Source organism: Hetaerina americana, unplaced genomic scaffold, assembly GCF_022747635.1.
Source record: "Hetaerina americana unplaced genomic scaffold, ioHetAmer1.1.p SCAF_5, whole genome shotgun sequence".
Lineage (NCBI taxonomy): Eukaryota > Metazoa > Arthropoda > Insecta > Odonata > Calopterygidae > Hetaerina > Hetaerina americana.
Genome location: NW_027287095.1, coordinates 68984270 through 69009470, shown reverse-complemented (window position 1 = coordinate 69009470; position 25201 = coordinate 68984270). Strand labels below are relative to the sequence as shown.

Genomic DNA, 25201 nt, shown 5'->3' with positions numbered 1-25201 from the left:
AGTCTTAATTATTTGTTCACCCAATAGGACAATGCCTGCCATCCATGATTCCGAGTTTAAAATAATTAACTCGTCAACATCAGCGCTGAATTCTGCACAGCTCCTTGTATGAAAAAAGCAAATAATTAAATACACACTTTCTTGAAATTTATAAATGCTTTAAATGCAATTAACTGAATACGATTTAATGCTTTGGTGATCTAGCACAAATTTTGCCTAATTTCACCATTCAAGGGGTAAGGACATTTTGATTTACTTGTTGATAATTTTTACACACATTTTCGTGAGAACATAAGTATATCATCAAATTATAAATGTTCAGTCTTTCACATTAGCGTAAATAATCGCTAAATAACAATTTTTAAGTGACTATGACCGATTCCAAACGCAATCATTTTTTTTTAATATTCCGTAACAACTTATAAATAAACTAATTCAATAATTTTTATAAAAATTGTTGGATTGCAACCAATTTTGCTCTTTATAAAATACTATAGCATATTGCTTGAGGCTAAAATAATTTGTTCATGGCTACTTTATTAAGGGTAATGAATGACCTCCGATTTACAAATGAAATTTTAAATCATAAAATGACAACAGCAAAAATATGAATATTTCTAAAGACAGAAAACTTTCCATGTATCGTGCAACACAAAAAAAATTTAAATAACAAAATAAAAGACCGTACAACAACGGCGACAGAATAAAATTTATGTCACATGACTCCACAAATTTCCTTGAAATAAATCAAATTAAGCAAAAAAATATCCTCATATCTTAAAAGCTAATATTTTCGCAAATCTGAACAGGAATGAACGAAAATACGAGCTCTAGAATGTGCGTAACAATTAGAGAAATCGTGCGGTCTGGAGACGGTCCCGCATTATACAGGTATTATTTATAAGGTTTTGAAAACGATCTCGTTTGAAAAAATAAATTAAATAAACTTACCTTTGCATCATAACCCATAGTTTCTATGTTAATTTTAAATAGCTCTGCAAGACGGGGCAATCAAGCAAGATTGATTTGCAAAATTTCCCTCGAAATCCGCTGAGACGATTTTCTTTGAAATAATCACTCAAATTACATGGACAGTTTTCTATTTTGACAATGATTCCTGGCACATTCCTGAACGGAGTCATATGGCCCGGTATACAAGTATGCCAAACATATTGACGTCAGGACTTCCGGAGGCGGTACCAAAGGGAATTCCTTCTAAAATATTATCCCGATAGTCATTTAAGGGGTTACACAAATTTGAGATTATGGTGGGAAACAATCCTAACTTTAATGAGCATGCAGTTAATAGTTTTTGAACAATTTTCGACGAAATAAAGTCGTATTTTGGACGTCGCGAAAGCGGTCAGAAGGCGGTAGACGTTAGTGGATTTTATAAATGCTTCGCAAACCTAATTTTCAAAATGACAAATAGAAACTTAAGATATAGAAAATATAGTTTTTCATATAATTTTCTATGATTACGCCACAATTTTAAACTCGTGTCCGGGATGTTTAAGTCGTGATGAACCATAAAATGCATGTGATATAACCGTGCAGCAATGCAAGGCTATCGGAAATATGATCGTAAGCAGCCATTTCTGACAACAAAACAAATGCGTCAGGAAGCTAGTGTCCAAGTACTTGCTGATGTTTTTGAATGTCTAAGAGGAAATATGATAGCATTTTCTATTATGTTCCATTCATAGCCGTCCAGATCGGTTAACATTCAGTTGTCTTACGATAACTTTCTCGAAGTCAACAATGCAGCATACTTATTACTTTGTGCCTCATTGATGCACAGATCCACAAGAGCCCCTAAGGTGTACAAAAATTGTTCCAAATCCAAAACTGTTCTCCCTGATGTCCTTATTTTAATTCAAATGCCTACCGGAACTATGCAGTGATGAGACATTTATGAAATTCGTTGTAAACCCTCTGACGTATCTCTGTCAAACGGTTAGAAATAAATGCATTTTGAAAAATAAGTAATTACGATCTGAGAAGTAATCAGGTTTTCAAATACATTAGTTCAAAATCCTTTGAGATGTGATTTCATTGGAATTATGCCGGAATTTTATGCACCATCGTCTGGGGAAAAGAATGATTAGCATCCACTCTTCCACTCTTGAGCACCCTGTTAATTTTCTTTTGCCATTTCATTGACTTAAACAGACTACTCAAATGATTGGGCTCGAGAACCCCAATGAAGATGCTTTTGCGTTACGACGATTGTCTACTTCCTCCGTGCTTTTAACGATAATTTATGCCTCGGGAAATGGGCAAACGGTTTAAAATATCAGTGCACTTTTTCCAATCGAAGGCGGAGATGAAAGAAAAATTGCAGGTGCACGATCTTTATGAAATTAATTTAGAATACTAATTTTAAGATGACTAAACCTGCCTCCGCATCAACGGAAACTTATTCCTACATGTTAATGGTACATGCTTACTTTTCGATGATCTCATCCACTCAGATAGCTAGCTCTTGGCTCAGATAACTGGAGCAAGCACGTGATTACATGCATCTACTTCACCGTTTGGAATGCAGACCGACACTAAATCGTTTGAAGAGGAATCCAGTGCTCCCAACAATGTTTAACTTAAATAATTTTCAATAGGGTTTGGTTTCATTTCTTCAAATTCATATCTGTAAAAAAACTGTTGAAATTTTACAGATTTCGACTTCTGTTTTGCTTGGATTGCCATTTCTTGACAACATATTTGCGTCTGTCATAAATTTCAACGGAAACCTTGGGGAAGCTAGCTTTAAAGCTTACAAAAATGTCGAGAGACCGTTCCTGGAACCCCGTCTTTGTTCGTCATGCGAATATTCGTCTTAGGGGGCATTGGTCCGTCGGAAAAGGCTTAGATAATTTGAGAATTTTACGAAAATTCCAGCCATCTTTCTTGCCTCCTTTGGATTTCTCCACCCAACCCTCTCTTCTCACCCACCACACCTCGTTTGTTTTCCTTTCTGGTCCATTTCACCTTTCCCATACTTCTCCACACTCACCAATGAAAAGCCTCAAAATTTTGTGTATCCTTTTGCTTCAATGACCATGTTTCCAAGCCGTTCAAAACCACGCTCCATTTTCGAGCCTTTTATCAACATCCTAACTCAAGGTCCCTATCATCAATTATTTCTTCCTTGTGAAATCTTCTCAGCTAAATGCAATTCTTCGTCTAATGTCCATACTACTTTGACCATTTTAGTTCTAAACACTTTTGAGATAGGAATAAAGTTCCAATTATTCTAGTTTTTGCCCTCATATTTTAACGTTTAACTTAACCTTCCTCTTGCTTAAATAATTCATAGTCTATGTTTTACCACATTGGTTTTCATATAATAACTATTACATTGATTTTTGAAGGGCTCAACCATGAATTTTACCATTAGCTGACTGAATCACCAAATTCTGATCATCCACAAACCTAATGTTATAACTCCCCACCGACTTTCATTCCAATATCCAATCCTTCCCATGCTGCTGTACACTATTTCCTCCACATACGATATGCGTTGAAAAGCACAGGTGATAATGGATTCCTATTCTTCACATTGCCCATCCAGGCTCTCCATCCGACACTTGAACATTAGCAGTCTGAGATGACAAATGACGGAATAGTTGACTATCCCTACAATGCACAACTATTTTGTTTAATAAGTTCATTATTTCTACGCAATTTACTCTATTGAACGGTATTTTGATACCCACGAAACATACAAATGTTTCCCATATTTACTCGTATGTTCCTTTCTATTAGTGATTTCATTACTGATGTAAGCATTGCATCATGCCTGAATCTAAACTGAAGATCCCCTAAATAATAATTTACCCTCTTGTCCATCCTCTCATTGATGAGTCTATGTATCACCTCAGCTGCAGGGAAAATAAAACTTATTGCTTTATAGTCCTCAGGTATGTGTTCCGTTCCCATTATTAGGCTTGAAATGGAACTAATCTAATGAAATCTCCCCGCAAAATTACTCTTTCGTGAATGCATTAGCCCATACAAATCCTTCATTTCACATTTACCATAAATCTTAAGTAGCTCTCTTGATACTCTTATCATTTCATTGAGATGAATGTTTCTACATTCCATTTCATCATCCATTTTCACTTTTTTACCCATTTTAGTATCATGTGACAATGCTAATACTAAATTATAATCTGAACCTGCATCACCTCCCAGAAACTACAAAATAACTAAGGTTCTCCTATTTCTGTGGCTAGCCATCAAATAAGGGTGCTAATTTCACTCTGGATCTCCAGTTATTTTTAATTATTATTTTATTTTGGTATACATTTGCTTATACTCGTATACACAAACACGTACAATACTGCCTGCTCTCTTCGATAATCAAGACGCTCCCAGCTTCCCCAGCCCCGTGATACTGACTCACTTCTCGTAGCAAATATTTGGAGAACCAAAGGGATTTTTATATTAAAGTTTTCCCGCGAATCCATGCCTTGTAATCTAAACGTGGTCAAGCAAAAGCGAGTCAGTGTCTTACTTTTTCATTTCATTTTCCTATGGCCCGGCCAGTGAAACCTAGCTTCTTTAAGTCTAACCGGCATATTCTTCTGATTTTTACCCCATTTAAAGTTGGAAATTAATGTGACACCCAAGTATTTGGCATCTTTTGAAATGCTCAACATGATTATATCTATTTCATAATTTTCTATTATTCCAAAACTTAAATGCTGTGCATTTTCTGATATTTAGTTCTAAGCCATGTTGGCTCCAGGCGTTCTTTAAAAACAATATTTAGAACCTTGACATTATTAACGCTGACAACAATTTTGTAAATTTTTCTCCTTGTATGAGGTCTTTATTGCATGTTCATCATTTTTTATTATTTTTTTAATGGAGTGAATTTATCTTTGTCTTCTCGACGTTGCTCTGACTCCTCCATGGTATCGTCTTCTTTCTTTGTTTTTACGAATTAGTTTGGATAGAATACATTTCTCTATTACTCCAGATGTTGTAGTAAGGGACACTTTTCAAGGCAATTTGTACCGGCACGCAGAGTTTCAAGACCAAATTATTTAAGTTCCTTTTTTAATTTCTTCCTAATTTAATTTCTCCGCATTAAAACCCGTTTATTGAATAGATGAACTTGTAGCTTTTCCTTGGTCTCTCTAACGAACATTGCTTTTATTTGTAAAAATTTATATTTTTACAGCTATTGTTGCCCGCAGTTAAGCCCAACTTTGTGGTAATTTCTCTTACATTAGTTTCAAGTATGTCGAGTGTAGTGTTAACTTCTGTTTGGCGATTGAACTGCTTATGCCAACATGTTCTCGGCGAATATATTGTGAGCTTTTGACATGACTGACGCCTTTGTCCCCCTTTTTCCTGCGAATATCGTAGACTCATTTTTCAAAATGAAATATATCATTGAAAGAATACGATACTTAAATGGCACACCTAAAATTTGTTTTATGGCCAACTACCGGAGGCGAAAGGTCCTCCCGGTGAATTTACTAACCGCATTACATACGATTTTTAGAAAAAAAGAAACAAGTTTTCATGATTGTCCGACCCACCGAACTTACAAGGGTATTATGGCCCTTTTTCCTCGAGAGTACTCATCTCTTTTCCCTCACTCATGGTTTTCTCTACAGCCTGCTGATACTCCTTCCTTCATTTTTATCTGCTGATTGCCATTTTATGATTCGAAACGTCACGTATACCATCATTGAAATGAACAACAATTTAATCCATGATCAATTTTAAGGAATTAATTCACAGTGTGTTTCAAATTCTTGAAGACCTTCAAATAACCCTGGCACGTTCTCGTTCAATAAGGAAAAGAAAAGGTTTTTCACTCCTAATTAAAGGATTTCGTGGGTATGAAGAATGGTTATTGGGGATGAAACACTAATTGGTAGAGTTGAATAAGATGGTCTAAACCTCTGTTTAATGATGAATAGATATGATTTTACTAGTCTTGCACTATCAGCATCTTAATCTGGATTAAACATCAAATTAATTATATCTGGAAAACATTGAAGATTATTCAAAGGTGAGAAGTTTACAGAACGGTCGTGAAATTTCTGTGGTAGCCCTGTAGAATTATATAGGGAACTGTTGAAGTTAATTATACAAAAAATTAATCAATACATTATTTATTTATTTTTAATCTTAATACCTCTGAATTCAATGTCTCCCACTGAAGTGCTGTCTTTTCCACCGCAATTACCAATTTTTTCTATTATCCATTCTCATAGTTTCATGATATCTCGCCGTCTCAGCTTCTTCCTGTTTGCTCCTTCCTGCACTTGCTCCGAGCACGCTTCAGTGTGTGCCCTCACCTGACTTAGAATCATAAGGACAGAATGGTGACCTCCGTTATCGGTGTGAATCTATTAGATTTTTTGAATTGCGTGCAATCGTCACCCGTGCATCGCTTGGAATACAAGGATAATCGAATCCAACCCGCCTCTCTAGAATAAATACTCCTACCGCATTTTACCCTCCTCCATAGAATTGTGGAGGGGCAGAGATGTAGGCCTGCAACGCCACCTCTCCCCTGCCACGTGAAACACTCACTCAATCGGTTGATGCGATCACAGTGAGCCGGTGAGAGCAGCAACGGGACTGGGTTCACTTCGCGTAGAAATGAGAAGGTAGGTGGATAACAACTACAGTTATTCAAAAGTTGGAGAACTGGAAATCGTAATTCTGAACGTCTGAGGAAAACCTTTTATCGATGTGTTGGAGAGCTCAATTCTTATTCTGTCTAATTTTTGTTCGTCCTTAGCACAGGTTTTCTCGAAAGAGGCAAACATAACTTCACAAGTGATTTGAATGATAAATTCAGAGGAATGTATTCGGAGATGACTCCGGGGAAGATTGGTGAGTAAATTGTACTCTTTACTAATTGTACTATTTCATCCAAAATGTTGTCCGTGAAACCGATGGGAGGTAGACTGTCTTAAATGCGATTACCTTTCCTTAGTACTCAACCTAACATTTTCTCTTCGTTGATTCAACTCTCCCACACTCCCTCTCGTAAAGTTAAGTGATGGTCACTTGTTTCCTAGTAGATCTTGTCGTTGAGACCGTAGCAATAGATTTATCCCTCGAGAGGCATTTATTCAGCAATTCCAGAATACTTTGAAGCTGATCTGCCAATCAGTAAGATGGTTAACGAAACCAGTACCTGCATTTTAAAATTCTAATTATTTTATGTGGGTGGTATGAGTAAAACTATGTTAACATGGTCGAATCAGATTTAAAGAACGCAGGAAGAATGATCCAGGCCAACACGCTTTAGGCTTTTCATCGTGAAAATTAAGGATTATAATTTTACTCATAACTAAAATATGGTAATATGCTATATTGCATAGATATCTCCCTTGAATGATTGGACTCATAGCCCTAACTCCGGATCCAGTTCCACCCCATGCTATGAATGTGCTACCCTAATGCTCCCGGTGTTGAGGTAGTTTTATGTGGTATTTCATCTTCAAACAGTTTCCCACGAGAAGTCCACTTTTTCCTTGCCGGCGCTTCTTTCCGGAATCGACGATTTTTGCCATTGAAGAAAGCGAACATGAATAACCTCTGTATTGTCGCGTTCGGCTCGACGTAACCTCTTTTGTGTTGCCGGCTGCATACATTAGGATTGGTTAAGCTACAGAGGTGGGGGTAGTGTGTTATACGAAGATAGTATCGTTGATGCGAAGAATCGGATAGCAGATTACAGCTTAAAAAGGGGGTGAATAGACGGAAGTAGTTTCGCTCGCAAAGCTCTCCTCCTCGCCTTCGCCATCGCGTTAGGGCTTGGCAGAAGAAAGACCGAACGGGGACGGGTGGGGCGATCCCGCATGCTTTACATCACCTTTCCCTTGTTACCTTACAATAAGGGACGGGTATTTCTTCTCGGTCTCTCCGCTCAATTCTTTCTTTGTAATAACTGTTCACGCTACGATTTTGCCGAGAGGTACAATTTAAGTCCAAGTACGTTTTCACAGAGGTTAAATTGAGACAGCACACTTCCAACAGAATTTACCCTATTCCACGTGAAGCTCGCAGCAGTCGGCATGATCGAACCCCATTCAGACGGCTACGGTGAACGATTTTACGATATCTAAATGTTGAATGGGTTTTGAAGTCCTGCAAATCGTTCGGCTAACTTGCTCCAGGACTAGCCGTTCGGTCAAAATATGCCACCGACCTATCCACGAAATGCCGAAGGGGAGGGAATGGCAACCGCTCCTGGCAAGGGACTCGAACCCCAGTCAAACGGGTCCGACTATACACTCAATGATACCGAGTTGACACTCGACCGTGGCGTATCAGACTGGTGTGTGTACAGATGAAAGCCATCAGAATTACATACATCATAGTGCATGGGATATAGATTCGAGATAGGAAAGAGGGGAGCGCTTTGTTATGGTTGTTACATTTTAAGGTAATCTACCGGTTAAGGTAGATTTTGGATGAACACAACTACCAAACAGTACACAATACAGTATCCTACTCTACAACAAGTCAGTCTTCATCACTCTATGTACTTCCTCCCTTAATCCCGTCCAAAATCCCTATAATATTCCTGCCCTTTCCTTGTTTGCCTAACATTTTCCTCTCTATTACGGTCTTCAACTACCCATTGCCAATCAATATGATTTTCTTCCATTTATTCTGCCGCCCAACAAACCCCTCTCTTCGCCAACCATACCAAATACTTCCTCATTTGTTTTCTTCTCGGTCCAACCCACCTCCATTCTTCTCCACACCCACATTTCAAAAGCCTCCAGTCTACGTCTATCCTCCTGCTTCAATGACCACATTTCCAAGCCGTGCATAGCTACGCTCCATATCAAAGTTTTCATGAGCCTTCTCTTAGCATGCTTACTCAATTTCCCTGTCATTAACTCCCTCCTCCTTGTTAAACCTTCTCCTTACGTCACTACTACTTTGACCATTTTGGTCCAAAACACTTCCGAGATACGTCAAGTGTTCCACTTGCTCTAGTGTTTGGCCTCCTATTTTGTTTAGCTTAGCCTTTGTCTTTCTGGAAAATCGAATAAAATTTTTTAATTATGTTGATTCTCATCCCATATCTATCGCACTGAATTTCCAATTCACTAAGCAATGCTTGCAATCCCTTGGCTGACTGACAAATTACAGCTTGGTCATCAGCAAACCTAACTGATTTTATGAATTCTCTCCAAATTTCTTTCCTACCTCCAGTTCTTCCCATGCCTCTTCGATCATTTCCTGTGCATATACGCGTTAATGGACAACCCTGCCTTACACCTCTTCCTAGCCCTGCCCATCTGGACTCTACGTTACCCATTCGCACTTCAGCAGTCTAAGACAGGTACAGGTTGCGGATTAGCCTCCTGTCCCTTCATTCTATTCCTATTTTCTGCAATATACTCATTAGTTTTTCCCAATACATTCTATCACACGCCTTTTCGAAATCTACGAAAGAGGCAAAATATATCCTGATTGTATTCTATATTCCTCTTGATTAGGGATCTCGTTACTGCAATAGCATCACGCGTGCCTCTCCCCTTCCTAAACCCAAGCTGATCATCCCCAAGTAATCATTTGCCCTACTCTCTAATCTTTTGTTGTTGATCCTGAGAACAACTTTGGCTGAGTGGGAAATATAAACTTACTGTTCTGTAGTCTTCACATGATGTAGCCTTTAACTTTTTTGGAATAGGAACTAGCACTGGCCTCACTAAGTCTTCCGGCCAGATTCCTTAAAGGATACCACCTTACAAGGATAACCTGCGACCTATCTGGTATGGGTCAACCTATCAGGAGCAAATATCATTTATCCCACTAGCACAGCTCTAGGGGTTATTGGAACGCACAAGCCCTTCCACTACGTAAAGATTGTAGACCATGGGAGGGAGTTGTCACTTATTAGATATTATCAGATTTGTCAGGGGAACATATTCTTTTGTGCAAGATATCAAAAAGGAAAAAGGGATTATCTATAAAATTGACTGTGGTATATTTATCCCTTGGATAGGGGATTTAATAATATTGATCGTGGAATATTTATTACCGGGTAAGAGAAATTTGCCTTAGTGATATCTTCAAGTGATTATAGAATGTTACTCTAAGTGTGAGCGTCTTCTTAATTATTCTTTAAGTGTCATTTGTATTTCCGTAGCATAAACCCATGCATTTCCAATATTTGCCTTCAAACGGGAAATGCTAAATAGCTATTGAATAAATTCAAATAAGCATTGTTTCCCATCATTGCAGTTGCATATTACCAATTCAAGTTTATACTTTGTGAAATCTCACTACAAAGAACTTCACTGGTGGGTATTCCATTGCACGTTTTTCATGCCCTAAGGTTGATTCTGTGATTCTTATGTGAGTCTGTGCAGACGCAGTAGGAGTCAGGTCACCTACTGCATCAAGGATATCAGCGAGACCCAGTAGCCTAAACGCTGATACACTTGTATCTGAAGGGACGTCTATGGGTCCTATAGTTTAGGCACCAATCACCCCTTACTACGTGTGGTCTCGATTGAGTCTGAGCTTGGATATTCTTAACCACCACTGTCGTTAGCAAATAATAAAGGTACAAAATTTGCTGTTGGGTGTCTTCCCTCGGATTTGGATTCAGTAAGTATTACCATCACGGTCAGAAATGAATGTGGTTTTACAAAATCGAAAGTTGCAAGTATTTGTCATTTTGCATACCGTATTAGTAGAAGTGCACCCCCTATTACATGATTCATGCCCACTAGTGATCATGTCCCCAAAGTTTATTGGTGCAAATTTCTTATACATCATAATAGATCGAGGTGTCCTAAGGGCACTTGGCGTCTATACTATATATTTTACAACATTTCATTAACCAGAGTAAGACTTTCATGTAAACAAATTCTTAAGTTTTGTACTCAAGAAAATTGAATTTGAATGATTATAATGGCTTGGTCTAAATTAATGAATTACATCCTTTGGAATGCTGTTAACCATAGCATGAGAAATATGTTTCTCCCACAATTCCTTCTCAATTTTTATGTTTTACTCTTTCCAAACCTACCCCCCTTCTGACTTTCAGGGTTGTTCAGACTTCATTACTTCACCCTCTGCCTCCACATGTGGTTTTCTATTATTGGGATGGCAATTGATGTTGATTGCAATAATTTTGGGCCAAATTTCTCCCTTGTAAATATTCAAATGAGCCTATAAAAAACTCTCCCTTTGAAGTTTTCTTAGACCCTCTGCTAGATTATTTTTTTTAATCCCCATCCCTTTTTCTGTTTCAAAACATTTTCTATGGTAATTTTTTTAGAGATTAAATCAAGTGGTACCTATTGGTCCAATGTATTGCGTAATTTTATGTAGCACTATAACCAATTTAAGCTACACGCACTTTTTACAGGGATTTTTTTTATTAACTCAGAATGGTTTTCTAAATGCGAAATGATGAGCCAGCGTTATTTGTATGTTTCAGAAAAAATTGGATTGTTGCAAATTAAATATATAGAAAGTTCCCTCAGCCAATGGATTAGTGTCTCCTGATAAAATGTTTGATAGGTTTGTTTGATTGTTAAAAGTAGGAATTTGACCCACACTGACTATTTTTCCATATATTTTTAATTTCTTCCAGTTGAAAGTGTTGTTTTTCTTGGATTATGTCATTCTGATGCTTTAAATATTTTCTATCAGCCTGTGCACCATCCTAGAGATCCAATATTTTCTTCCTTTCCATTGCTTCTCCAACATTCTCACTGTCCCCCCCCTAGGCACCTTTTGGCATTTGAAACTTTGTTTTTGATCTTCTCTCACTACATAATTTGCAGTACTTGCTTCATTAAGATAATCTTACAATATGCTGTCATTGCCATCCTCAATCATCTAGAGCTAAGTAAAAAGGAACTAATGTTAATGAAGAGGTATACTCTATTGCATATTGGGCCAATTGTTCTTTTTAACAGTAGTCAAGAGGTCAAAGTTAATTGAGAAATTCTATTTTAACTTTATCCCCAAAATCAAAGTTAGACATAATGAGCTGCCCTACTCCAAAACCATACATTACCTAGGTATAATCCTGAATGTAAGCTTGCCATAGGAAAAAGAAATAAGACATATTTCAAATGAAATCAATAAGACATCATACCAAATTAAGGGGAGCAAAATGAGGATCACCTTTAGCTGCAGGAGCTACTAAATATTTGCTTCATATTTATTCTTTGCAATGGTAAGTATCTCACTCAATACTATGTAACAATAGGTTGACGAAGCACCTGCACACATTTGAAACACTTTCTTGGAACATTTGTTTTTATCAACAATTAACCTTGTTACTAAATTGAATTATTTCCAAAAATATTTAAAAATCTTTCTATGATAACTAGAATAGAACCAAGCAATCTTGTATTTATGACTCACTGCACCACCAACCTTCCATAAGTCCTTTATTGGGGCAGCTTTCCAACTAATCTCATCCATTCCAACTTACCTTAGGAAATCTTGTTCAGTAGAAAGTTTGAAATACAAATGGTATAACATTTGATTAAAGAATATTTTGCTAAATAATGAAGCAAATTACATTTTTAATGTCATGGTTCATTCATGTTTTTATTTGCTCTATAGCTCTTGTCCCTGAGCATAATCAATATTTATTTTATTCTTAGTTATTTTCTTTATTTTCTATTTGTTATCATATCCACATCTTTAAGGCCACTGATCAGTGTTTATAGACTTCCCCTCAAAGGTCATTAAAAAAGAAGAGCTTTTTAAAATGAAAATAATTAATTCTTCTTCTTCTCTTTCTACTTTGTGTGTGCATATTCTTGGAGTTATGGAGGATTGGACATCATGGAGTGGAGGGAAGGATCCTGTAAAATTTGCTGTATGTCCACTGATCAACCTTCATCAATGTGATGCATCAAAATTCTTTTTCCACAGTGTAAGTCCCTATTTTGTTAATTGATCGTACATCTAGTTTCAATTTAATGATTCTTGGCATGGTTGAAATGGTAGTTGGCTGAAGTGATTTTAAATTTTCCTTAACAAGTCGCTATGGCTTTGATGATGTCTTGGCGGCAATAGCTTCCTACAGATTAACTATAAACAAAATTAATGCAAGTACATTCCCATAAAGCCAGATTGTACAAAAAACATATAATTGTTTTTTCAGTTCCTTCAGCTTCATTTATCGAAATGAAAGTAACTGAGATAAGTTGAAAAACAGAGGCTGTTTACGAAAATTTTCAAGAACTAGCATTCGTATTTCACAAAACCTTAAAGTAAAGGCCTTACACATACATGTTACAGTTTTTGTCAAATGCCAAGGATACATTCATTTGCTCCTGAAGTCTTCTCTCCCTGGTCAATTATAGCATGCTAATGTAATGGTACTTTTAAAGTGTACAACTTCAAAGAAATTTTATTTTAAATGAGTACATGCATTGTAATGTGTCCAAATAAGTAAGACTGTTTTTAAGAACGTTACATGCTAGTCTTGGGCCATTCAATAGTTAAGACAAAATTTTAGTTTTTGGAGACATGTAAATGAGAAGTAAATCCTTGAGTTATCATCCCAATTTTGTAAATATCCAATTGACTCTCATAAATTTTGATGAGCCAATAAATACTAGGTATCTGTAATCTGCTCATTAATGACAACCATTTAATCATTTTAAGTAGTCTTTGTTCCAGCAAAAATCATGCTAAATGACTTCAGCCATCTACGCTCAACTTATAACAGGGTACATAAGATTCCACTTTCTGTGATCACATAGGGGTCGGCATCAAAATTAAGCATATGAGAATGAAGGACGCGAGTTTTTACAAAATTTGCTGGGATTATGATAATCCTGATGGGAAGCTTTAATCTTATTTTACTTGCATTGAATTCAAATAATATAACTTGAGCATCTATATTTAAGCAATTCAAAAATTGCTAATTAAATCTTAATATCAACATTGGCATCAATTATAATGAATCATAATCATTATCACACTTACAGAGATTGGTTTGTAGCAGCTCTCCAGATTATATCTTGTTCCCTGCCAATCTCTACATTCCCTTACAGCTCCTTGCACTGACCTTTTACATCACCTGCTTCTCAATGTTCATCCTAGACCTACCTCTGCTATTCTTCCCAATTCTATACTTCCTTCAATTATGGTCTTCAGTAAACTATTTTGCCTCTGGTTATGTACTATCAATTTCCCTCCCTGGAAATGTCCTCTATAAGCTTTCTCTTCACCCACAGTTCAAAGTACTTCATTTGTTATTTGAACCATTTTATTTTCTCTGTTCTTCTATAGTATCACATATTCAAATCCCACAGTCTTCTTTTCTCTGCTCCTTTCTTTGTCCATAGATTCTACTTATACCGTTCAACAAATCACTTCCTCGTGTCTGTAATTGGATGCTTTACCATAGATATGTCTCTTCTGATAGAATACTTCTTTAATCACATGCAATCTTATCTATCTAATTAGTAAAATACTTCCACTTCTTCCATTGTGTCTATCCCGACTCTCATTCAAATATCATCCTCCTTGAGATAACTACAAACCATTGATTTCCACATTTTTCGGGCTGCGTCCGCGTATGTCGTTTAAATGTACAACAGTTTCGCCAGCTATCCTGCTGGCGTCCTCAGGTCAGGGATGAAAAGAAGCTTGTTGTCCCGTCTTATATAGGAAAAATCCGGCGCCAATACCGGGAAATTTCTTGGCCAATCAGGGAACGTCCTCATATTTGCGCGGGATTATTCGTTTCCACGCACTGTGGAGTGGATATCCATCCTCTCTGTTAAAATTTTTTGGCCTTTTAACGATTTCAATGGCCTCTCTGATTATTCTCTGGAAGTATTTTCCTTCTTTCGCTATTATTTTAGCGTCGTCGAAGAGAATAGAGTGTCCAGGTTCACTCCAGGCGTGCTCAGCGATGGCCGATGCTCTAAACTGTTTGGCCTTGGTTGCCCTCTGGTGTTCACTCATGCGTGTTTTCAGCGCTCTGCACGTTTCACCGATGTACCATTTGCCACAGGAGCATGGCACTTGGCTTACGTCACCATCCCCTTCATCGCAGGGACTTCGGAAAGAATCGCGAGGGCTTTAAGGAAACATGATGTGGTGACCAGATTCAACTGCGTCACCAAGATAGCTGACACCCTACCCGGACCCAAGGATGGAATTTCACCGTTAATATCAGAAGGCGTGTACCAAGTGCCATGCTGTGCAAGTGTTTGTTTTCATGGTGATTAGTGAAAGAAACTGTTTTAATCACAGTTTAATAAGCTTACAGATTTTCACCATGATTCAATGCAAAGATTAGGATTAAACTATGCTCATATTTACCATGGTCATACATTATAATGTGTAATCTAACTCCTATGAAGAAATGAGTTATTGTGGTTGTCTCATGTAGGTTTCTTTTTTCTTCCTTTTGTTACAGGTCCTCTTTGCCAGAGTTGGTGAGACAACCCAGATCCAATCGAACATCAGTTGAGCCTTGTACTCAGTGCCCTTGGGATTAAATCAAAGAACAGCTTTAATACTTCGTGCATTCCAGGATGTCTGGCAGTGGAAGTTAACTGCCCTCAGTTTAAAACAGTTGTTCAGCAATTTTGTGTATATCAAGGTCATACTCATGTTGATGGATGTTAAATGAGGGAACTTAATTATTTTTTCTTGACAAATCTTGTACATTGAACATTATCATTTCAGGTGCAATAAAGTGTTTTCAATAGACCCTATCCAAATTTTAATTACGAAAATCTCGACGCTGGACAGAAGCTGCTTTCAATTAAATAGGACTTAAGAGATATTTTAAGGCAATATTTGACCCAAAAATGCTATTATTTTACGAACAAGCGACGAAGTTAGCTAATTTGTTTTAAAAGAGTATGAAAAACATGTTGAAAAATGAATTTTTAAATAGTTTTTTTGACTAAATATCTTTTATAATAATTTTTCATTGGAATGACAAAAAAAATGACTAAGTCCAGAGCAAAAAATTCTATGGCCAGGGTTTAAAGAATAATTTTAGTTAAGATACAATGCATATTTTATTTGCATATTGAATGTGTACAAAAATTTAAACAGGAAATGCTGGAAAGTACAATATTAAATAACAATTGGTCACAACAAGTTATGCCCCCACGCTAAAGTACTTTATTGGCGCGGGAGCATAGAGTACAACAGTGCTTTTAACAATATTGTCGCATGACGAACGGTCGGCTTGTTCGAAACAGCTTACTTTGGGCGGCATCATCCGGTAGGATTCCTGGAAATATAAAATTTCATTTGAAGTAGGATTGTTTCAGGTCTTAACTTAATTTAACTTTGCTTAAAATAGTATTTCATAAGGTATACTTCACCTGGGAAAATAGAGTATTTGGGGGTTTACAGTATGCAGTTGCTATTTTATCAGCTTTTCCTAAATCGCCATACTTTTTATTCTCTGCCAGTTTGGCCAAAATATTAAGTCTAATTCCGTACCACGGTTTTCCATTGTACGGAAATGTTTACTTATGCAAGCCTGCGTTATTATCTACGTAATATTCCCTTTAAGTTTCAGTCCGATACTATTTTTTTAAATTTCTAATAACTTGGCCATTATTGCAGATGCCGCCCACGATAAAGAATTTGGTTGAAGTTTAAAATATGAATTTCATGATTAAATAATGATTGAGGAAATCTAAACATTCCGACAAAAATACTAAGTGCGCAGGGTTGAGCTTTGATATGTGTCTCCCTTTTCTTTCTTTGGAAAAAAAATACTTTGCTTATCTATTCAATGCCGAAATAAAGATTCTTAACTCTTTTTCTCTTTACATTCCTTCATAAAAAATACTGCATTTCGAATAAAGTTTTTCTCATGATTTTAGGTGAATACCAATGATTTCCATAGTCAAAAATACATAAGAGGAGAAAACTAATTTGACAAAAAACTATTAAAATCCAACCTTTAAGAAAAGGGCTAAAGCTAGACAAAATATTTACCCCATTAAAAATGCATTCAACTACCATCGCGACAAGCCGAATATTCGCCCTCAAGCAACACAATCCCGGCAGTTTTCCTTCTGTTTTACTAAGTTCTTTACTAAGTTCCTTAGAGTTTTTCCTTAGAGGTTCCTTAGAGTTTCCTAAGTTCCTTAAATTTACTAAGTTCCTTAGAGTACCTAGCAATAAACGATAATTTTATTTTTACTTTCAAGTGATTAAACAGCGATGATGAAATAAGCTTTTCTAGTTATAACGGAAAAAGTTTAACTAGCCAAGTGTTTCCCCGATTAATTGGTGAAAACTCGTGAACTGGCCGGCCCGGTGGCGGCGGGGTAACATCCTCTCCTACCAGAGGTCGCGGGTGCGAATCCCGCCTAAGTGGATATTTCTCCATCTAAGGTTTGGTTGTATGTGATGGTCTCGAATGTAATGTCCGTAATGTAAGGGTTAGGTGTAAGAAGGGGCTATAGGTCTCAACATCGCCCAATTAAGTCGATAAATCAATAAATGAAAACCTATTCACCACAGCACAGGGAATCGGTATTGAACTTTATCCAGAGGAAATTACTAAAAAAAATGGTATATCTCTGCTTTGGAGCTGATAAATTTATAAGTCTTATCAATAATTAGGGGTTAGGTGGTAAAAAGACAAGTGTCCATCTCGCCCTAAAATAAAGACGACTGCCCATACTTCCACATGTCAAAACTGATCTCTACATGCTGCGTGCATGTGATTATGCAGTGTGATAGCCAAGGTCGACTAAACATGCACGACGGCTACCAAACAATCTAATTTATCTAAGTGACCTCACGAATTAACTCGAGCCAGAATTACTAGTAAATAGTACTGGGGCTGGATGGGTAAATTACAGAAAGACTGCGATTAAAAAATTACACAAATTTATTACTTAAAATAAATACCTTACATAGAAAATACAAAAACACGTACAGAAAGAATGTGTCGGTTGACAAATTGTAAAACAAAAGTTAATAAAATAGCTTATCTAAACAATTCAGCAAAATACACAATGCAGAGTAAAATTCAAAGACAATTGCTGCTAATTACACCGAGAGCAACGAGTAAAAACGTTAAATATACCCAAATTAGTTTTAATACGTAGATTTAATAAGGTGTTTTAACCTCACGTCGACGCGACTAATTGCAACGTTTAATTTTACGCAATTAAGTACCTCGATTTTAATCAAACAACGCCCTTGCTTCTTCGGCTTTGACCAACTGAGCATCCGGTGGCTAATATAGTTGAGTACCGAAATGAATGATTAAGCAAAAGCAACAGTTAATTGACTCTCTTATTTCGTGCGAATCACATTCAAAATTAAGCTATCTCAGAAGAACTGAAGAGAATGTTAAATTAATTTTATTATATATTTAACTTTATATGCTATGAATTTAATATTTACATAGCCTTAGATGCTCTAATTTCACAAAGATGACCGGTGTCACAATTAACTATTTATAGATGCTGGATTAGAATATTTTAACCAAAATCTTCCAGATATAATAAATGTAAGTTGAATGCACTTTTACAAAAGTTTGGAGAAATTCTTCGTATTTACTTATTTTCAGGTTAAGCAAAACCTTCAACATATCATAAAATAGGTATAAATACTGCAGTTTTGTGATTAATGCCTAACCTATTATGTGACGCAAGCGACAAAATTATAATTATAAAATGCATTTAAAGTTGGGACTTCTCAGTAATTATGTACTTTAATAGATTTCAAATTAATATTCGCATAATTGGATGGTTCGTCTCGAGTATCCAACAAATTTCTTATTTAGCCTGGAATAAGTTCTTTAAACATTTCGTCATATTTCGTTATTATTAAAGGCAGTTACTCCATGGCATAAGAATGGTAATCCCCAACCTGCATGTTACAATGAAGTTTAAGACTCTTCCTAAATTCACTGAACCAAGGGCAACATGACCCTGAAATTTACTTTTCACCAAGCTCTCAACGGTTTCCTGTTCCCAAGGGTGATTAAACCACTTTCAATCTCAATACTGTAGTTTAATCTCAATTTTATTCCGTTGCATGATTTAACCCTGCACGCACTTTTGAGGAGAACAATTTAATGTTTTAAGCTTCAGTTATCCTGTCTAGTAAAACGTGGTCGAAAATATCACAGGGAGGAAGGTAAATCAGCAATATCTGACCTGTATATATTTTATCCAAATCTAACTAATGTAAATGTATTTTAAATGTTCTCCTAAATGATTCTTATCAAGTACTTTCCAATTGACTATTTTGAAAATATAGCTTCAATGAGCATTAGAAAGTTTAAAAGTAACATGAATAGGCAGTAAATGATTTTGTTAAAAGTAAAATGATGGATTTAAAACTTTGAAATTAAAAGGTACCAAGTCTAAAAAATTACCTAGGTGGAAGAAATTAAAGTTATGTCGCCGTAAATACATAAGCGCAACTATAACTAAAGGCTTAACTATATGTGATTCAGAGAAAAATATATTTTCGGAGTTGGGACTAGCATCCTCGGCCAAAAAATGCTCTTTCCGATCGGAATGAATTGACTAATTAGGTAAAAGAGAGATAACTAAATAAATAACGGGTAAAAACATTTGATACCAACAGAAAAGTTAAGAAATTGAACATATTAGATGAACAAGAAGTGCGAAATGAATCCGGAAAAAATACAGGTACAATGTAAAACAAATTGTAATTAAACACAAAGAAGAATCAATGACACTATTCATCAAATCAAACCAAAATTTAGAGAGAGATATAATATAGATGAAAGTCCAAAGAGTTTATTAATGCTTGAACAAATGCCCTCGAACGATACAAACCCTTTCGATTGTAGAATAATTCATCAAATTTAACTAAATGCCATGGCATCTTCTAGTTTAAAGGATGGAGCATGCATGCATCTTGAATTGTTTTAAGTCCTAATTCTCAGTTAATCAGGTTCTCGATTAATGGTCCTAAATGGCACACACATGTAAATGAATTCTTTTAAAACATGTCAGTAACTAAGTATATAAGGAAAAAGATTTTGCGCCCCTGAAATGTAATCATTCGAACAGAATGACTTCTTAAAATAAATGCTTAAAACGGCGATTAAAGCAAGGAAGGCTTTAAATAGCAGCTGTGCCTACATAAAAAGCATCCCATTTCCTCTAGATCAAACTTTTCTGGATCACTTGTTAATGAAGAAAATAATAGAAAAATGCTGCGGAATAACCTTCAAACAGAACACCAATTGCATTGTTTTTTGATAGACGAAATGGAAAACAGAAGAATTTTCGCCTCTGTAGATTAACATTAGCAGTCAATTGGTCCTAAGATTTTTTTACACTCTTATCTACTGTCTTTGAAGTTATCTGGAATTAACGGGCATAGCACGGCTCAAGTAATTAAGTTTCATTCAAAATTCTTTAAAACGCCATGAAAAAACTTAACCGCCGTCGCTCAAGGAGGTACCTCACCCCTTTCTTTCTGAAGTATACCTCCAATAGAAAGCCTAAACTCACACGAGAACATGTTCTCAAAAACATATTCCAATCATTTAAAAGAACTCTTAGATACGTTGTATTTTAACATGAAGTTATAATTCAAAATACACGAACCCTTGAAACAAGTCAAATCTGTAGTCAAAATATTTTGTATAATCCACTTTAAAATAATTTCGTTTTTTAATGCATACGGCGGAAGAAACATTTCATTCCAAACTCCATGTGATGGAAATATGACAAAAGCATATGAGAATGTTTCACGATTTTAAATTACTCTCACTGAAATATAGTCTTAAAATATTTTTAAGTTAACCTTTCAACAATATCAAATCAATCTTTCATTCTCTATTTTCACTCCTATAACAATCTTAACTGGCTGTAAAATCCATCATTTAAAAGTATATTCAGTTGCGGGGTCTAAATTAAAACTGACGTACATCAACAGTAAATAATGTGAATATTGTGGATAGAATAGGGGGAATTCTGAGGGGAACTTTGTAATCTCCCCTATTCTCTGCATTCTATTTTAGTTTTGAGGAACTGTATCGCGTATTTATTGGCGTATTCTTTTAAATGCATTCGGCCTTATAAAAAAAGTCTATACGAAAAACGATTAAAATATTCCGAAAACTTTTTCTAAAAATTGAACGTTTTAATAATACCAACTGTTCTGCAAACTACTTTGAGCCGGAGGTATGGGCTGCAATTCGACAAATAACTTGCAATCAAGCAATATAAAAATAATTACAGACTTTCCGTTCATCAATGGCAAATACATTTAACGATTGAAAAATTCGCACACAAAAGTGTGCCAGTGCATTTAAAATATTATACGACATGGAAAAGTTAATTGAACGACATCAACAAAATGAAACTGTTTACAATGAAGTTTTAAGTTACGCAATTTTTTGAAGGTAATCTACAGGTTAAGGTAGGTTTTTAAATGGATAACCACCACAAATATTTTATTACTCCTAACAAAACAAAATCCCGCCTTCTACTCTAAATCAGGTCCCTCTTCATCTCCGAGTACTTCCTCCCTTCATCCCGTCCAACATCCCTATCCTATTCCTTCCCTTTCCTCGTTTGCCTAACATTCTCCCTCCTATTACAGTCTTCAACATCCCACTGCCGGCCAATACGCCCCTCATCCACTTTTCCTGCCTCAATAGGATTTCTCCCAACAAACCCCTCGCTTCGCCCACCATACCAAGTACTTCCTCATTTGTGTTCTTCTCGGTTCATTTCACCTCCATTCTTCTCCACACCCACATTAGTGCAATCTAGCGCAATTCTTCTCCTTACGTCTCTACTACTTTGACCGTGTTGGTCCAAAACACTACCGAGATACGTAAACTGTTCTACCTGCTCTAGTTTTTGCCCTCTTACTTTAATGTTAAGATTAGCCTTTTTCTTTCTATAAAATCGCATAACCTTTGTTTTATTAATGTTGATTCTCATCCCATACCTGTCGCACTGAATTTCCAATTCACTCAGCAATGCCTGCAGCCCCTTGGCTGACTGACAAACTAAAGCTTGGTCATCAGCAAACCTAACTGATTTTACGAATTCCCCGCCCACTTTCATTCCTACCTCCTGTTCTTCCCATGCCCCCTTAATCATTTCCTCTACATACAGATTGAAAAGCAACGGTGATAATGGGCAACCCTGCCTTACCCCTTTTCCTAACACGACCATCCGGACTCCCCGTTCCCCACTCGCACCTGAGCAGTCTGAGACTTGTACAGGTTGCGTATTAGCCTCCTTTCCCTCCAATCTATTCCTATTTTCTGCAATATACCCATTAGTTTTCCCAATTCACTCTATCAAACGCTTTTTCGAAATCCACGAAACAGGCAAATACCTCCTGGTTGTGTTTTATATTCCTCTCGATTAATAATCTCATTGCTGCAATGGCATCACGCGTACCTCTCCACTTCCTAAACCGAAACTGATCATCCCCTAAGTAATCATTTGCCCTACTCTCCATCCTTTTGTTTATGATTCTGAGAACAACTTTAGCTGCGTGGTATATCAAACTTTTTGTCCTGTAGTCATCACATGATGTAGCCTTTACCTTTTTCTGAATAGGAACAAACACTGATCTCACAAAGTCCCAGCCAGATTCCTTCCTCATAAATACTACGAATCAGCCCATAGTGCCTCTTCCTCCCACATTTTCCTAAACATTCGAGTAGTACCACAGGAATGTTATCCACCCCCACGGCCTTATTTAGTTCCATCTCCCCTAATGCCCTTCCTGCAACCGAAGGCGATTAATAGAAAAATTTATAGCGTATGTGGTAAGTGACAGAATGGAAAAATTACGTTATTGGTCAAAGTTGATTTTAAAAATGGAACTAAAATCGTGCTAGCGTTTAAGAAGCATTTAAGTAAGACAAAAGGTGAATTCTTTTAATTGGGTAAAAATTGCTTGAAGATTTGATATCAAATTGTTGCAGCAACAAGTTTTCAAGCACTTTTAAAATCTAGCACCGCTTCAGCAGGGAAACTGCCTTCTCAGAACAGAAAAAATTGTGACTCCGTATGCGCCAAGAAAACGAAGCTAAATTATCATTGCAAAAAGACCAATGAGCACGGAAAAATATTTAAGATTTCAATAATTACGAAAGATTTCTTACAACTATTTATTTAGGTACAACATTGTAATTAGTGGAATATCGATATGAAATACCTAAAAACTTCGCGTTTCACGCTGAAACTATTTTAAAAGAATTAATCATTAAATCTAATTAATTAACTTCGTTTCTTTACTCGGCATTCTTAAAACTCCACTGAAGGATAGAGAACAGTTAATATTTATAAATTGAGCATGGCGTGTCTGCTTTCATAGCGGGGCATAATACTGATAAATACAAAACTGGATTGGAAGGAATAAATCGAAAAATTCGAAACTTCATTATTTGCTGAATGTTAAGCCAGGAAGTTCATCGAAAGAGTGGATAATTTCAATCGTCGTGGAAATTACATTGAAAAATTCGGAAGGTCAATAACGACAATTTAAGCATTGAATAATTTCACGATTCAGTTATAAGAAACTTCTAATGAAATCTAAGGATAATAATTAGGACACAAAGCATTGCCATTAGTTTTAAAAACTTTATTAATTTGCAAGCATAATTGAAATAAACACACGCAGTAACGCAGTCGACCATGAAGTAGGTACGCACAAAGCACAAAAATTCAACCCTTTATGTGATAATATGATATATTCATTACTACATAAATAGCACGGAAATTTCAAGGTGAAAATCAATGATTCATCGATTGATTGTTTACTAAAAAGTGTGAGGAAAAATGTTAATAAAGAAGAAAAGTAATGCCTAATAGGGCTTGCAAACATTCCGAACTGATTTTAGTATTACAAGAAAGCTATCAGATAGACAAGCGGAAATTACAATCATCAATCGATGCAGTTAATTAGTATATCAAAGAAGTTAAATCAAGTTAATTTCTGAGGTGGAATCGATCCCATAATCTCTCTCAGTGAGCACGCGATACCAATCATCCTCCGAATAGAGGCTGCACCCGGGGCTAAAAACTACAATTAATATAGCTACATGAATATTCAAAGTTGATAAATTCACAGAATGCTAAAACTAAAGCGAAGAAATAGTGTTACCTTTCCGGAGTCTTGTTTAAACAGCATCGGGGCAATATCGCCGATCAGCTGATCATGAGAGCAAACTTCGCCTTCCCTCTCCGAAGCGTGCCTCTTCATTCGATGAAATGGCGATGCGATGCATTCTTCTGCAGTGGAAGTGTTCAGGAGTTCTCAATTAACACGATCGGCAGGTTGAAGTAGAAGCGTCTGCAAGGCATGAGTGCAGAAAGGATAAGCTTTTTCGGAAAAAATAGTTGATTGTACCTAAGATTTAGCTACTAATGTCGAAAATTTAGCAAGTTCACTAAGTGATATGGAACTGACTTATTAAAATCAGGTAGGCTAATTCTTAAAACTAATAACTTGACGCTTGATACTCAGCCAAAGAAGAACCGATACTCTTGGGCAAGGAAAATAGCACAAGGCGGGAAATCAACTTGCGTCGTCTCACACCTTTGAGCGAACTGAAAAAAAGCAATTCACACCGAAATTAAATATCATCACGTATCCTTATCATAAGACGCAATTGATATTTGACCCGTTTTCGTTTACAACATTCATGTTAGACACGTGAAATTTGACTGCAGAAGAAAATTCCAGAGTGAAAAGTTATCAGATTCGCTTATTACTATGGATTTCCACGAATCTCAAACATACCTTTAAGGAATACTCAGGGAACCTAGTTCTCCCCACTAAAATATAAGGCCTGGACAGTCCACTTGTTCAAAAAGGGAGTCCACTGGCTCCTTGGTAACGTGGCGTCAAATTTCGCCCTTCCCAAATTACGAGTGTTAAGTGCCGCGATGCATAAATTCAGTAACAGCATAATGCATATACGAAGTTAGTCTTTCAAACGTGAACCGGCATTATTAAGACAATTATACAAGGAAAGACATCGATGTAAATTTTCAAGGTAAATTCAACGATCACAGTAAATTTATTTTAACACTATAATTCGCGTAATACAGTAAGTTTCTCAGGAAAATAATTAACAATACATGGCCACTTACTTGAATTGTTCGATACACCAGCGATTCTCCGTCGCTCTCGCTACGTCGTTAATGCCGTTCAGTTATTCCCTAACACTATGTCATACCTGCAACGGCCCGAGATT

General features: G+C 36.4%; 1 long non-coding RNA gene across 1 annotated transcript; it reads right to left on the bottom strand.

Annotated features, from left to right (window-relative positions):
* Nucleotides 1-16041: 16041 nt before the first annotated feature.
* On the bottom strand, nt 16042-24528 carry LOC139694219 (uncharacterized). Its single transcript, XR_011702100.1, has 3 exons — nt 24412-24528; nt 24106-24294; nt 16042-16243 (listed from the first exon to the last, which is right to left on the bottom strand). It is a non-coding gene; the product is annotated as an uncharacterized lncRNA (long non-coding RNA).
* Nucleotides 24529-25201: the final 673 nt, after the last annotated feature.